Raw genomic sequence first — 13,382 nt, 5'->3', positions numbered from 1 at the left:
GGTCCAGGCCAATTGGAACAATAGGAATAGTACCCAAGAAATTGACTGGTGGGCCACTACAGCTAACAGTCCGGTGTGCTCTAGATAGCTAGCGGGCTGCGGCTAGCAGGCTAGCAGGCTAGCAGGCTGGCAGATGGGCATTCAGGGGACGTCGCAACGAAGGAGCCAGATGAAAAAAAAACCTTGGGCGGATTACGTCAGTAGACCAGTCGTGATAGATCGGCGGGGCTCCGTATCGGCAATAAAAGGGGTCCAGGCCAATTGGCGAAATAGGTATTGTAGCCCAAGGAGTGGCTGATGGTCCTCTTCAGCTAGCCGGGAGATGGGCTTAGCATAGGCTAGCTCCAGGCTAATTGGTGCTTGCTTTGGGACAGGGACATTAGCCAGGAGAAGCGAATCGTATAGCAGCTAGCTGCGGTGATCCAGGTGAAGAGGTTCAGAGCTTGCGGTAGGAATCCTGTAAAATAGCAGATCCATACCACATTGGGTGAGGCGGGTTGCAGGACAGTATGTTGAAGTTGGGGTTAAGAAAAATATTTGTAAAATATATGCGAAGAAAAAAGATATACAAAGATATATATAAAGACACGGGACACAACAAGAAGAAGACAAAATACGTCTGACTGCAATGTTATCTTGTATTACACCCAGTAGATATGGGAGTTTATCAAAATTGGGTTTGTTTTCAAATTCTTTGTGGATCTGTGTAATCTGAGGGAAATATGTGTCTCTAATATGGTCATACATTTGGCAGGAGGTTAGGAAGTGCAGCTCAGTTTCCACCTCATTTTGTGGGCAGTGTGCACATAGTCTGTCTTCTCTTGAGAGCCAGGTCTGCCTATGGCGGTCTTTATCAATAGCAAGGCTATGCTCACTGTGTCTGTACATAGTCAAAGTTTTCCTTAAGTTTGGGTCAGTCACAGTGGTCAGGTATTCTGCCACTGTGTACTCTGTGTTTAGGGCCAAATAGCATTTTAGGTTGCTCAGTTTTTTTGTTAATTCATTACCATGCACCTAGCGTGTGTGTGTGTGTGTGTGTGTGTGTGTGTGTGTGTGTGTGTGTGTGTGTGTGCATGTGCGTGCGTGTGTGTGTGTGCATGTGCGTGCGTGTGTGTGAGTACATGTTTGAGAATTCATGAATTAAGTAATTAATGAAAGTGTGCTTTCATGTTAAATTGGCAATTGGCAACACATCCCTTACTGGATTAATTGACACATAAACAAACACGAATCTTCAGTAATAATTCCTCCGGTGTTCTGTGCAGTACGCACCGCATAAAGAATTTAAAATAATTCCATACATAATAGTGAATAAGGTTATCCAAGTAATAATAATAACCCTAGAGCAGAAATAACAACACTAGAGCAGTAATAATAACCCTATAACAGCTGTAATAATAACCCCAGAGCAGTAATAATAACCCTATAACAGCTGTAATAATAACCCTAGCGCAGTAATAACAACACTAGAGCAGTAATAATAACCCTAGAGCGGTAATAATAACCCTAGAGCTGTAATAATAACCCTAGAACTGTAATAATAACCCTATAATAGCTGTAATAATAACCCTAGAGCAGTAATAACAACATTAGAGCAGAAATAACAACACTAGAGCAGTAATAATAACCATATAACAGCTGTAATAATAACCCTAGAGCAGTAATAATAACCCTATAACAGCTGTAATAATAACCCTAGAGCAGAAATAATAATAACCCTAGAGCAGTAACAATAACCCTGGAGCAGTAATAATAACCCTATAACAGCTGTAATAATAACCCTAGAGCAGAAATAATAATAACCTTAGAGCAGTAATAATAACCCTATAACAGCTGTAATAATAACCCTATAACATCTGTAATAACAACACTAGAGCAGTAATAACAACACTAGAGCAGTAATAACAACACTGGAGCAGTAATAATAACCCCATAACAGCTGTAATAATAACCCTAGAGCAGTAATAACAACACTAGAGCAACAATAATAATAACCCCGGAGCAGCAATAATAATAACCCCGGAGCAGCAATAATAATAACCCTAGAGCAGTAATAATAACCCTATAACAGCTGTAATAATAACCCTAGAGCAGAAATAACAACACTAGAGCAGTAATAACAACACTAGAGCAACAATAATAATAACCCCGGAGCAGCAATAATACCCCCGGAGCAGTAATGATAACCTGAGAGCAATAATAGTAACCCTAGAGCGGCAATAATAGCCCCGGAGCAGCAATAATAACCCGAGAGCAAAAATAGTAACCGTAGAGCTATAATAATAACCACAGAGCGGTAATAACCTGAGAGGCGCAGTAATAACCCTAGAGCAGCAGTAATAACCCTAGAGCAGCAGTAATAACCCTAGCGCAGCAGTAATAACCCCAGAGCAGCAGTAATAACCATAGAGCAGCAGTAATAACCATAGCGCAGCAGTAATAACCCCAGAGCAGCAGTAATAACCCTAGAGCAGCAGTAATAACCATAGAGCAGCAGTAATAACCCCAGAGCAGCAGTAATAACCCCAGAGCAGCAGTAATAACCCTAGAGAAGCAGTAATAACCCCTAGAGCAGCAGTAATAACCCCAAGAGCAGCAGTAATAACCCCTAGAGCAGCAGTAATAACCCCAAAGCTGCAGTAATAACAGTAATAGATACAGGAAAACGGAATGTGTTTGAACCCGGTCCGGCAAACAGTGAAGATTCAAATGTGAGACAGGCCTACACAATATCTATATACATATGTTTCCCTTGCTATGTATCTGGAGCTAAATATTTTTTATCATTTATTAATTATATATATATATATATATATATTTTTATTCCACGCTTTATAAAAAAATACACATTGCGTTTGTGTTTGTGTGTGTGTGTGTTTGTGTTTGTGTGTTTAGGCACGTTTGCCATTATTAGCCTCATTACAGGTGTACATTACCATGCACAGTTGAGAATGTGTCTGTTTGTGCATCACCATTTTACCTGAAACCCTGACTGTGCATCTCTACACAAGTGACACATAACACAACACGACACTACAAACAACACAAAGCAACACCACACACACACACTGCTAGTGCTAACACACTGCTAGTGCTAACACACTGCCAGTGCTAACACACTGCTAGTGCTAACACACTGCTAGTGCTAACACACTGCTAGTGCTAACACACTGCCAGTGCTAACACACTGCCAGTGCTAACACACTGCCAGTGCTAACACACTGCTAGTGCTAACACACTGCCAGTGCTAACACACTGCTAGTGCTAACACACACTGTGATAATATGGCGTCATGGAATATTATGGATCCTTGTTGAGACACTGAACAAAAAAAACGAATAAAACTTCTCAGGTGAGCTGAGAAGAGTTATAATTATAAACTGGAAGGTTCGAGCCCTGAATGCTGATTGGCTGACAGCCGTGGTATATCAGACAGTATACCACGGGTATGACAAAACAATTATTTTTACTGCTCTTATTACGTTGATAACCAGTTTATAATAACAATAATAACGTGGTTTGTGATGTATGGCCGATATACCACGTCTAAGGGCTGTCTCCAGGCATTCCACGTTGTGTCGTGCTTATGAACATCCCCCTCGCCGTGGTATATTGGCCACACCCCTTTGTGCATTATTGCGCAAATATAATTTGCCTTCAAGCATGTGCTTCACAAAGAATCAATTGACCACGGTGACACGAGACGCTACTGTCTTGTTCACCGACTAAATACAGTCATTAAAATGCGATGTCAAAATGGACAGATCTCATTTCCTCATTATATAACTTTTGTGTGTGTCTGTGTTTGTGTGTGTGTGTGTGTGTGTGTGTGTGTGTGAGTGTGTGTGTGTGTGTCTGTGTTTCTGTGTGTGGGTGTGTGTGTGTGTGTGTGTGTGTGTGTGTGTGTGTGTGTGTGTGTGTGTGTGTGTGTGTGTGTGTGTGTGTGTGTGTGTCTGTGTTTCTCTGTGTGTGTGTGTGTGTGTGTGTGTGTGTCTGTGTGTGTGTCTGTGTGTGTAGTGGTAAGGCCTGTGATGTCAATGCAGTATTCAGGATATTCAAAGCAATCATCTTTCCCAGAGGGGATTACGGGACTAAAGCCAGTGTCCCATTCAGAGAGGATAAAGCCCACAGTATTAATCTAGTGGAGTAGGCCTGTTCACAGCCCCTCCCCCACCCACCCCTCTTCTCTAACCCCAACCCCCCCTCCCTCATCCTCCCTCACCCCCCTCACCCCCCTCATCCCCCCAACCCACCCACCTCATACGTGCCCTTTGCTATATATCTGGAGCTAAATATTTTTCTGAATTTAGTTACAGGTTGTCTTTCTCCCCTCCCCTCACCCCCCCCCCCCATCCCCATCTCCACCTTCTTCCCCCTCTCCCCTCATCCCCCCTCCCTCTCCCCCTCTCTTTCCCCTCTCCCTCATCCCTCATCCCCCCTCTCCCTCATCCCCCCTCTCCCCTCTCCCCTCTCCCCCCTCTCCCCCCTCTTTACCCTCATCCCTCATCCCTCATCCCCCCTCTCCCCTCATCCCCCATCCCCCCTCTCCCCTCATCCCTCATCCCCCCTCTCCCCTCATCCCCCCTCTCCCCTCTCCCCCCTCTTTCCCCTCTCCCTCATCCCCCATCTCCCCTCTCTCCCCTCTCCCCTCTCCCCCCTCTTTCCCCTCTCCCTCATCTCCCATCTCCCCTCTCTCCCCTCTCTCCCCTCTCCCCTCTCCCCTCTCACCCCAGGCAACGCACCAATCACATACACTTGCATAACACACACTCTTTCACTTTATCTCTCTTTATCTTCTACGCTTTATCTCTCTCTTCACCCCCAACCCCGTCACTCGATGTTTCTCTCCCCAACGATGGACGTACACGCACACATAAACACAAACTACCTCACGCACAAACACACACAAACACACACAAACAAACTCATACACAAACACACACAAACACACAGAAACTACCTCACGCACAAACACACAAACACACACAAACAAACTCATACACAAACACACACAAACACACACAAACACACACAAACAAACTCATACACAAACACACACAAACTACCTCACGCACAAACACACAAACACACACAAACAAACTCACACACAAACACACACAAACTACCTCACGCACAAACACACAAACACACACAAACACACACACACAAACACACACAAACAAACTCATACACAAACACACACAAACTACCTCACGCACAAACACACAAACACACACAAACAAACTCATACACAAACACACACAAACACACACAAACAAACTCACACACAAACACACACAAACAAACTCATACACGAACACACACAAACACACACATACACCCTCACGCACGCACACACAGACATACACCCTCACGCACACACAGACATACACCCTCACGCACACACAGACATACACCCTCACGCACACACAGACATACACCCTCACTCACACACAGACATACATGCTCAGACCTTTATCTCCCTCCCTCACACATGAATACATACAGCCTGACACATGCCAAGCCATTAGCCAGTATGCTACTATATGTTGTTAATACCCATCCTCCACAGAGCTCTATGTTAATACCCATCCTCCACAGAGCTCTATGTTAATACCCATCCTCCACAGAGCTCTATGTTGTTAATACCCATCCTCCACAGAGCTCTATGTTGTTAATACCCATCCTCCACAGAGCTCTATGTTGTTAATACCCATCCTCCACAGAGCTCTATGTTGTTAATACCCATCCTCCACAGAGCTCTATGTTGTTAATACCCATCCTCCACAGAGCTCTATGTTAATACCCATCCTCCACAGAGCTCTATGTTGTTAATACCCATCCTCCACAGAGCTCTATGTTGTTAATACCCATCCTCCACAGAGCTCTATGTTGTTAATACCCATCCTCCACAGAGCTCTATGTTGTTAATACCCATCCTCCACAGAGCTCTATGTTGTTAATACCCATCCTCCACAGAACTCTATGTTAATACCCATCCTCCACAGAGCTCTATGTTGTTAATACCCATCCTCCACAGAGCTCTATGTTGTTAATACCCATCCTCCACAGAGCTCTATGTTAATACCCATCCTCTACAGCGCTCTATGTTGTTAATACCCATCCTCCACAGAGCTCTATGTTGTTAATACCCATCCTCCACAGAGCTCTATGTTGTTAATACCCATCCTCCACAGAGCTCTATGTTAATACCCATCCTCCACAGAGCTCTATGTTGTTAATACCCATCCTCCACAGAGCTCTATGCTGTTAATACCCATCCTCCACAGAGCTCTATGTTAATACCCATCCTCCACAGAGCTCTATGTTGTTAGACCCATCCTCCACAGAGCTCTATGTTGTTAATACCCATCCTCCACAAAAAAATCAGACTGAGCACACTTTCATATTTGTGGATGTGTACATAATCTCACCTATTTCTTACTGATTAAAACAGCCTACAGAGCATTCAAATTCAAATCTGGACCTCAAATCCAGTTCCACTGCTTTTTAAAAGTGTTCCCTGCTAATCAAGGACGGATTTAGACCTGGGACACCAGGTGGTTGCAATTAATTATCAGGTAGAACAGAAAACTAGCAGTACTCTGGACCTCCAGGGGTAAGATCAGAATACTCCTTTCCTAAACTCTAAGAATTTTTTTTTAAACAGTTATTCTGCTGTCCACATAGGATAACCCACTTTGGTTCCAGGTAGAACCCACTTTGGTTCCAAGTAGAACTATTTTGGGTTCAATGTAGAATCCTCTGTTTAAGTGGTTCTACCTGGAACCAAAAAGGTTCTACCTGGAACCAAAAAGGTTCTACCTGGAACCGAAAATGATTATTCAAAGGGTTCTCCTATGGTGACAGCTGAACGTAAGAGTGTATAGAGACATGAACAGTACAGTAGTACAGATAGTTATAATCCCGCTGACTCTGGTATACTGTCAGTGGTCATGCAGGAAGTCAACAACATCTCTCTCTTCTCTCTTCTACAATACAAGCGCTCCCGAGCAGAGCAGTGGTCTGAGGCACTTCATCTCAGTGCTAGAGGCATCACTACAGACCCTGGTTCGATCCCGGGCTGTATCACAATGGACCGTGATCGAGAGTTCCATAGGGTGGCGCACAATTGGTCCAGCGTCGTCCGGGTTAGGGGAGGGTCTGGACGGGGTAGACCGTCATTGTAAAATAATAATTTGTTCTTAACTGACTTGCCTAGTTAAGTAAAGGTTAAATATATATATTTTTTAACTACAATAAATCATGAATGACTCTTCCCCCCTCTTCCCCCACAGACATGATCAAGATATTACATAATTTTTCTTGCACTTACATTCACGCTTGTCTGTTTTCTTACTACCCCAGGTGGAGAGGTTGGGCAACAACAACTCTACCATGCTGACTCTCAACAGGGTGCTCAGCACCCTCCCGTACGACTGTGGGCCACTCAAACACCATTATCAAGTTTGCTGACAACACAACGGTGGTAGGCCTGATCACCAACAGTGATGAGACAGCCCTACAGGGAGGAGGTCAGATACCTGGCAGTGTGGTGCCAAGACAACAACCTCTACCTCAACATCAACAAGACCAAGGAGCTGATGGTGGAGCGGTGCACATCCCCATCGACGGGGCCGCAGTGGAGTGGGCCAAGAGCTTCTAGTTCCTCTCTGTCACATCACTGAGGACTTCCTCTCACACCAACACAGTTAGAAAGAAGGCACGGCACCTCTTCTCCCTCAGGAGGCTGAAACAATTTGGCCCCTCGGATCCTCAGGAACTTTTACGGCTGCACCATCGAGAGCCTGGTTGTCTGGTATGGAAACTGCACCGCCCTTGACCGGAAGGCCCTACAGAGGGTGGTGTGGACGGCCCAGCGCTTCACTGGGGGTGAGCTCCCATCCATCCAGGCAATATATGCCAAGCAATGTTTGAGAAAGGTCTAAAAAATTACCAAAGGCTCCAGCCACCCAAAACAGGGATTGTTCTCCATGCTCCCATTAGGCAGGCGGTACCGGTGCATCAACGTACAGACCAACAGAGACCTAAACAGCTTCTATCTCCTGGCCATAATACTGTTAAATGGCGAAGACCACTGCTCTCCCTCTCCCACAGACTAGCCAGACTGACTCTTTGTACATCCACAGGTCACTACCCACTCACACACACACACACCCTCACTGTCACCCTCACTCACGCCAAACACATACGCATACACACTCACACACACCCTCACTCACACACTCATTAGTGACGCCACACACTCACAGAAACTCTCACTCACACACTCATTAGTGACACCACACACTCACACTAACACCCACACACTTAGAATTAGATACACACACTCACACCTACCCTGCTGCTAAAATGATTATTGATTAGATGTATTACTACCACTATGCTGTTGTTCATTGATTATTGATTTCTATTACCATTTGTTTCTATCTATTTATCCTGTTATTGGTCACTATTACTGTTGTTTACATGTTGTCACGTTCGTCGTATACATAATGAGCGGACCAAGGCGCAGCGTGAGTAGAGTTCCACGTATATTTATTAAAGTGAACCTTCAAAACAAAAAAGAATAAACGACCGTGCAGTTCGTAGAGCAACTTAGCACTAAACCAAAATGAAACAATATCCCACAAACGCAGGTGGGAAAAGGACCACTCTAAGTATGATCCCCCAATTAGAGGCAACGATCATCAGCTGCCTCCAATTGGGAACCATACTCACACCAACATAGAAATGCAAGACCAGAACATCCCCTATTCACGCTCTGACCTATTGCACCATAGAGAACCCCAAGGGCTCTCTATGGTCAGGGCGTGTCACATGTATATATTACCACTAGTATATTACCATCAGTATTTATATAGTCCTGCTACCAGTCACTTTTCATCCCTGTTTACATGTATATATTACTACTAGTATATTACCACCAGTGTTTATATAGTCCTATTCTGTATATCCACCTATCACGCCTATACTCACACTCTTGTACAGACACACACACACACACTCACACCCACACACTTAGAATTAGATAGACACACTTACACTAACACCCACACACTTAGAATTAGATACACACACTCACACTAACACCCACACACTTAGAATTAGATACACACACTCACACTAACAATCTTACAATGAAGAATGTTTCTCCCCCAAATGGTTAGCGGGTTTGGGATTTAGGGACAGTAAAGCTGATCCTAGATCAGTACAAGGGCATATTTTACACTGAGCTAGCCTAAACGCCACCACTTTGGAACCCCCCGCATTCTGTGCGTTAGTGAGTGATCCTCACAGCCTAACTCAGCCACTAGGTCACCACCTGTTGTTATGTTCTGTTCTCACCCTGCTTGACCAAACCCAGGCTACATAAGCCGCATTAAGGCCATGGACAACAAGGAATGTGCCAACTCTCCACCTGTAAATACACACTCGTGAACAACTTCAACATACTGTCATTTAACCTACACACCATCTCAGAAAGATGTCTGTGTGGCAGACCTTCCCTGCTTCCCATTAAAAGTGGAGCAGAAATAATCTAGTGCTCCTGTCTCATTATCCTGAGTTAGAACAATGAATGGGAGAGATCAGTGTGGTTAAACCAGACTGAATACGAAGTGAATCAACTGTGAAATCAGTGTGGATGTCAAGCTGCTGGAGTTCTACCTATAAAACTGTATCTCAGGAAGAGGTCAGGGGTCATGCTGAAACGTCAGTCAGTCTGCCAGTCCCTGCTAGACTCTGCTTCCATTAAAACTAGGCCTATAGTGCACAGCAAAGATAATCAAGTGCCTCAGCATCATCATCCCAATGAATGGATGTGACCCGGGTGAGTCTGAGGCTTTCTACGAGCAGCTTTCCTTCCCCATTATTTGTGTGACTGAGATGAAGAGTGCAGGCTTCCTCTTCATAGGACAAAACCCTGGGCAATAACATAGAATCCTGCGTATTCAAGCAACAGCACTATACAGGCCTATCGTAGGCCACACAGTCACTGATTTTAGAAACAAACACATTTTGATCTCCCTACCTACATATCCCGTATACTACCTACCGCCGCTGTGCCCTTGAGCAAGTCACTTTGATCCAGGGGCACTGCTCGGCAACAGTTGATCTCAGCCTGTGATGTGTGTGTTGCGCGTCAGGTTGGGTACTATGACAACAATAAATAAAGAATATCTGTGTAATTGGACTAATAAAGCAAATGTTGTATTGTATTCTACCTCGTTGTGGATAGCTCAGACTGAGCAGGTTGTCTCCTCTGACACACATATACAGAAATACACTGGACTCCCAGGGTTAATGCTCTGGGCCTTTTGGCTCAATGTAAACTATTAAGACGTGTGAAGGATATCCCCTTGGCAGTGGGAGACGGCACAGGGAACCTGGCAACCTTCCAGCTCCTCTTCCACTGGGGTTTCCGATTACATATTCTGTATTAGATAGGCTATATCATCATCACTTCCTGTCCCTGTGTTGGTGGACCAAAGTATATCATCATCACTTCCTGTCCCTGTGTTGGTGGACCAAAGTATATCATCATCACTTCCTGTCCCTGTCTTGGTGGACCAAACTATATCATCATCACTTCCTGTCCCCATGTTGGCGGACTAAACTATATCATCATCACTCAATGTCCCTGTGTTGGCGGACCAAACTATATCATCATCACTTCCTGTCTCTGTGTTGGTGGACCAAACTATATTATCATCACTTCCTGTCCCTGTGTTGGCGGACCAAACTATATCATCATCACTATCTGTCCCTGTCTTGGTGGACCAAACTATATCATCATCACTTCCTGTCCCTGTGTTGGCGGACCAAACTATATCCTCATCACTTCCTGTCCCTGTGTTGGCGGACCAAACTATATCATCATCACTTCCTGTCCCTGTCTTGGTGGACCAAACAATATCATAATCACTTCCTGTCCCTGTGTTGGCGGACCAAACTATATCATCATCACTTCCTGTCCCTGTGTTGGCGGACCAAACTATATCATCATGACTTCCTGTCCCTGTCTTAGTGGACCAAACTATATCATCATCACTTCCTGTCCCCATGTTGGCGGACCAAACTATATCATCATCACTTCCTGTCCCTGTGTTGGCGGACCAAACTATATCATCATCACTTCCTGTCCCTGTGTTGGCGGACCAAACTATATCATCATCACGTCCTGTCCCTGTGATGGCGGACTAAACTATATCATCACTTCCTGTCCCTGTGTTGGCGGACCAAACTGTATGATCATCATCACCTCCTGTCCCTGTGTTGGCGGACCAATCTATATCATCATCACTTCCTGTCCCTGTGTTGGTGGACCAATCTATATCATCATCACTTCCTGTCCCTGTGTTGGCGGACCAAACTATATTATCATCACTCCATGTCCCTGTGTTGGTGGACCAAACTATATCATCATCACTTCCTGTCCCTGTGTTGGCGGACCAAACTATATCATCATCACTTCCTGTCCCTGTGTTGGCGGACCAAACTATATCATCATGACTTCCTGTCCCTGTGTTGGCGGACCAAACTATATCCTCATCACTCCATGTCCCTGTGTTGGTGGACCAAACTATATCATCATCACTTCCTGTCCCTGTGTTGGCGGACCAAACTATATCATCATCACTTCCTGTCCCTGTGTTGGCGGACCAAACTATATCATCATCACTTCCTGTCCCTGTGTTGGCGGACAAAACTATATCATCATCACTTCCTGTCAATGTGTTGGCGTACTAAACTATATCACTTCCTATCCCTGTGTTGGTGGACCAAACTATATCATCATCACTTCCTGTCCCTGTGTTGGCGGACCAAACTATATCATCATCACTTCCTGTCACTGTGTTGGCGGACTAAATTATATCACTTCCTGTCCCTGTGTTGGCGGACCAAACTATATCATCATCACTTCCTGTCCCTGTGTTGGCGGACCAAACTATATCATCATCACTTCCTGTTAATGGGTGGAGGCTGTCCTCTTTGAACCTTATAAAGATACACATGTTCTCGTCCAGCGACATGAGTGACCTTCTGGCAGCATGCGTGGGTGGACTAGGTGCAAATGTCATATAACTCATGTAATATTGTCACATTCACTTTTGCTTGAGAACTGCTTGACATTACACAGCCATGTGCACTAAACTAAACAAAACAGACTGATTCTTGATCTCCATATAACCTAACATTTGAACCTAAATTATTACAAAGAAAGGTCAATAGCAATATCGCACCATCTTACCAATTATGTTTAAACAGCATCTTGACATTTGTTTTCAGAGAACAACCTAAAGGAGGTAAAGGCTGAATGACCAGTTTCTGTGAGATAAACGATAAAAAAAAAACAGGTCTAGCTTGCAAATGTTTTTTTCTCCCTAACAAATCACACGATTGGTATCTCGTGCAGCTTTTCTAGAAACAAACCTTTACTAATGCTCTCAACGTTTCTGTAGCGTAGCCTGTGGTTTACCCGGCTGTTTCTAGAATGAGCGCTCAAGCGCTGTCCGTGGTTCTGAAATTGACCACCCTCGTACCGCGCGCTCATTGCAACATGTAACACCGTTGATAAGCAGCTTTATCACGGGTGAATTAAAATGGGACGTTACTCGAAGATAAAACCTTACTCTGTCTTAACAACAACATAATCGGATTTGATACCGATGTAAAAGTAATTTATTTTGACGAAACTAAAGAATACTATATTGAAAGTGGTTGAGATAGACTTTACAAACCCTAATTTACAAAATAATCGGCGACACCACACTGTTTTGAAACTTGGCTCAGCCATTAAAAATAAACTCTTATTTTCTTTAATTAAATAACCTATTATGTTTTATCTCAACTGAACTGAATCGTTCAGAAACATACCTGAAGTTGTTTTCAGTGGACCGTCGTCAGTTTATGACTGGAAAATGTCTCCTTGGTGCTACCCCCACCTTCTAGTTCCTACTGCTGCCTCGCTTCAAAAGGATTGCCCTCGGAGGAAACTCCGCCCCGCCTGCAAGCGACAGCCTCCACCCTCAACAAAGATGGTTGCGCTCTCTGACGTCACAAGCCCGTAATGTAGATGAGGCTCACAGCTTGACGTTTAGGCATTAGTGGTTACTGATAATAAAGTATAACCAGGTAAAAAGTTAAATGGTAGGTGACTGATATACACTGCCCTGCTGTTTGTGGAGGAGGTAGTCAGACTCGTAGGGATGTTGGGAACTTGTAACAGATTCTAAATAATACAGACAGCTCACGATAAAAGCCATGTCCAAAAAAAGCAACTTCCTGTTTTGAGTACCTGTGACCCATCATGTTAACCACCGGCTGGAGATTGGCTCTGTGATTCTGTCATCCTCTAG

At 44.4% G+C, this 13,382-nt stretch overlaps 1 protein-coding gene across 2 annotated transcripts in view; it reads right to left on the bottom strand.

The window, feature by feature from the left end:
• Positions 1 to 13,002, bottom strand: part of LOC110505907 (synaptosomal-associated protein 25-B) — a 76,808-nt gene extending 63,806 nt beyond the window's left edge. For both annotated transcript variants that reach the window (XM_036962705.1, XM_036962704.1), the window contains exon 1: positions 12,901 to 13,002. The gene's annotated coding sequence lies outside the window, so the exon portion shown is untranslated. The remainder of the gene's footprint in view (positions 1 to 12,900) is intronic.
• Positions 13,003 to 13,382: the final 380 nt, after the last annotated feature.

Source organism: Oncorhynchus mykiss, chromosome 25, assembly GCF_013265735.2.
Source record: "Oncorhynchus mykiss isolate Arlee chromosome 25, USDA_OmykA_1.1, whole genome shotgun sequence".
In the NCBI taxonomy this organism is placed as follows: domain Eukaryota; kingdom Metazoa; phylum Chordata; class Actinopteri; order Salmoniformes; family Salmonidae; genus Oncorhynchus; species Oncorhynchus mykiss.
The sequence above is the reverse complement of the archived record's forward strand: the minus strand, read 5'-3'. Positions and strand labels throughout refer to the sequence as shown.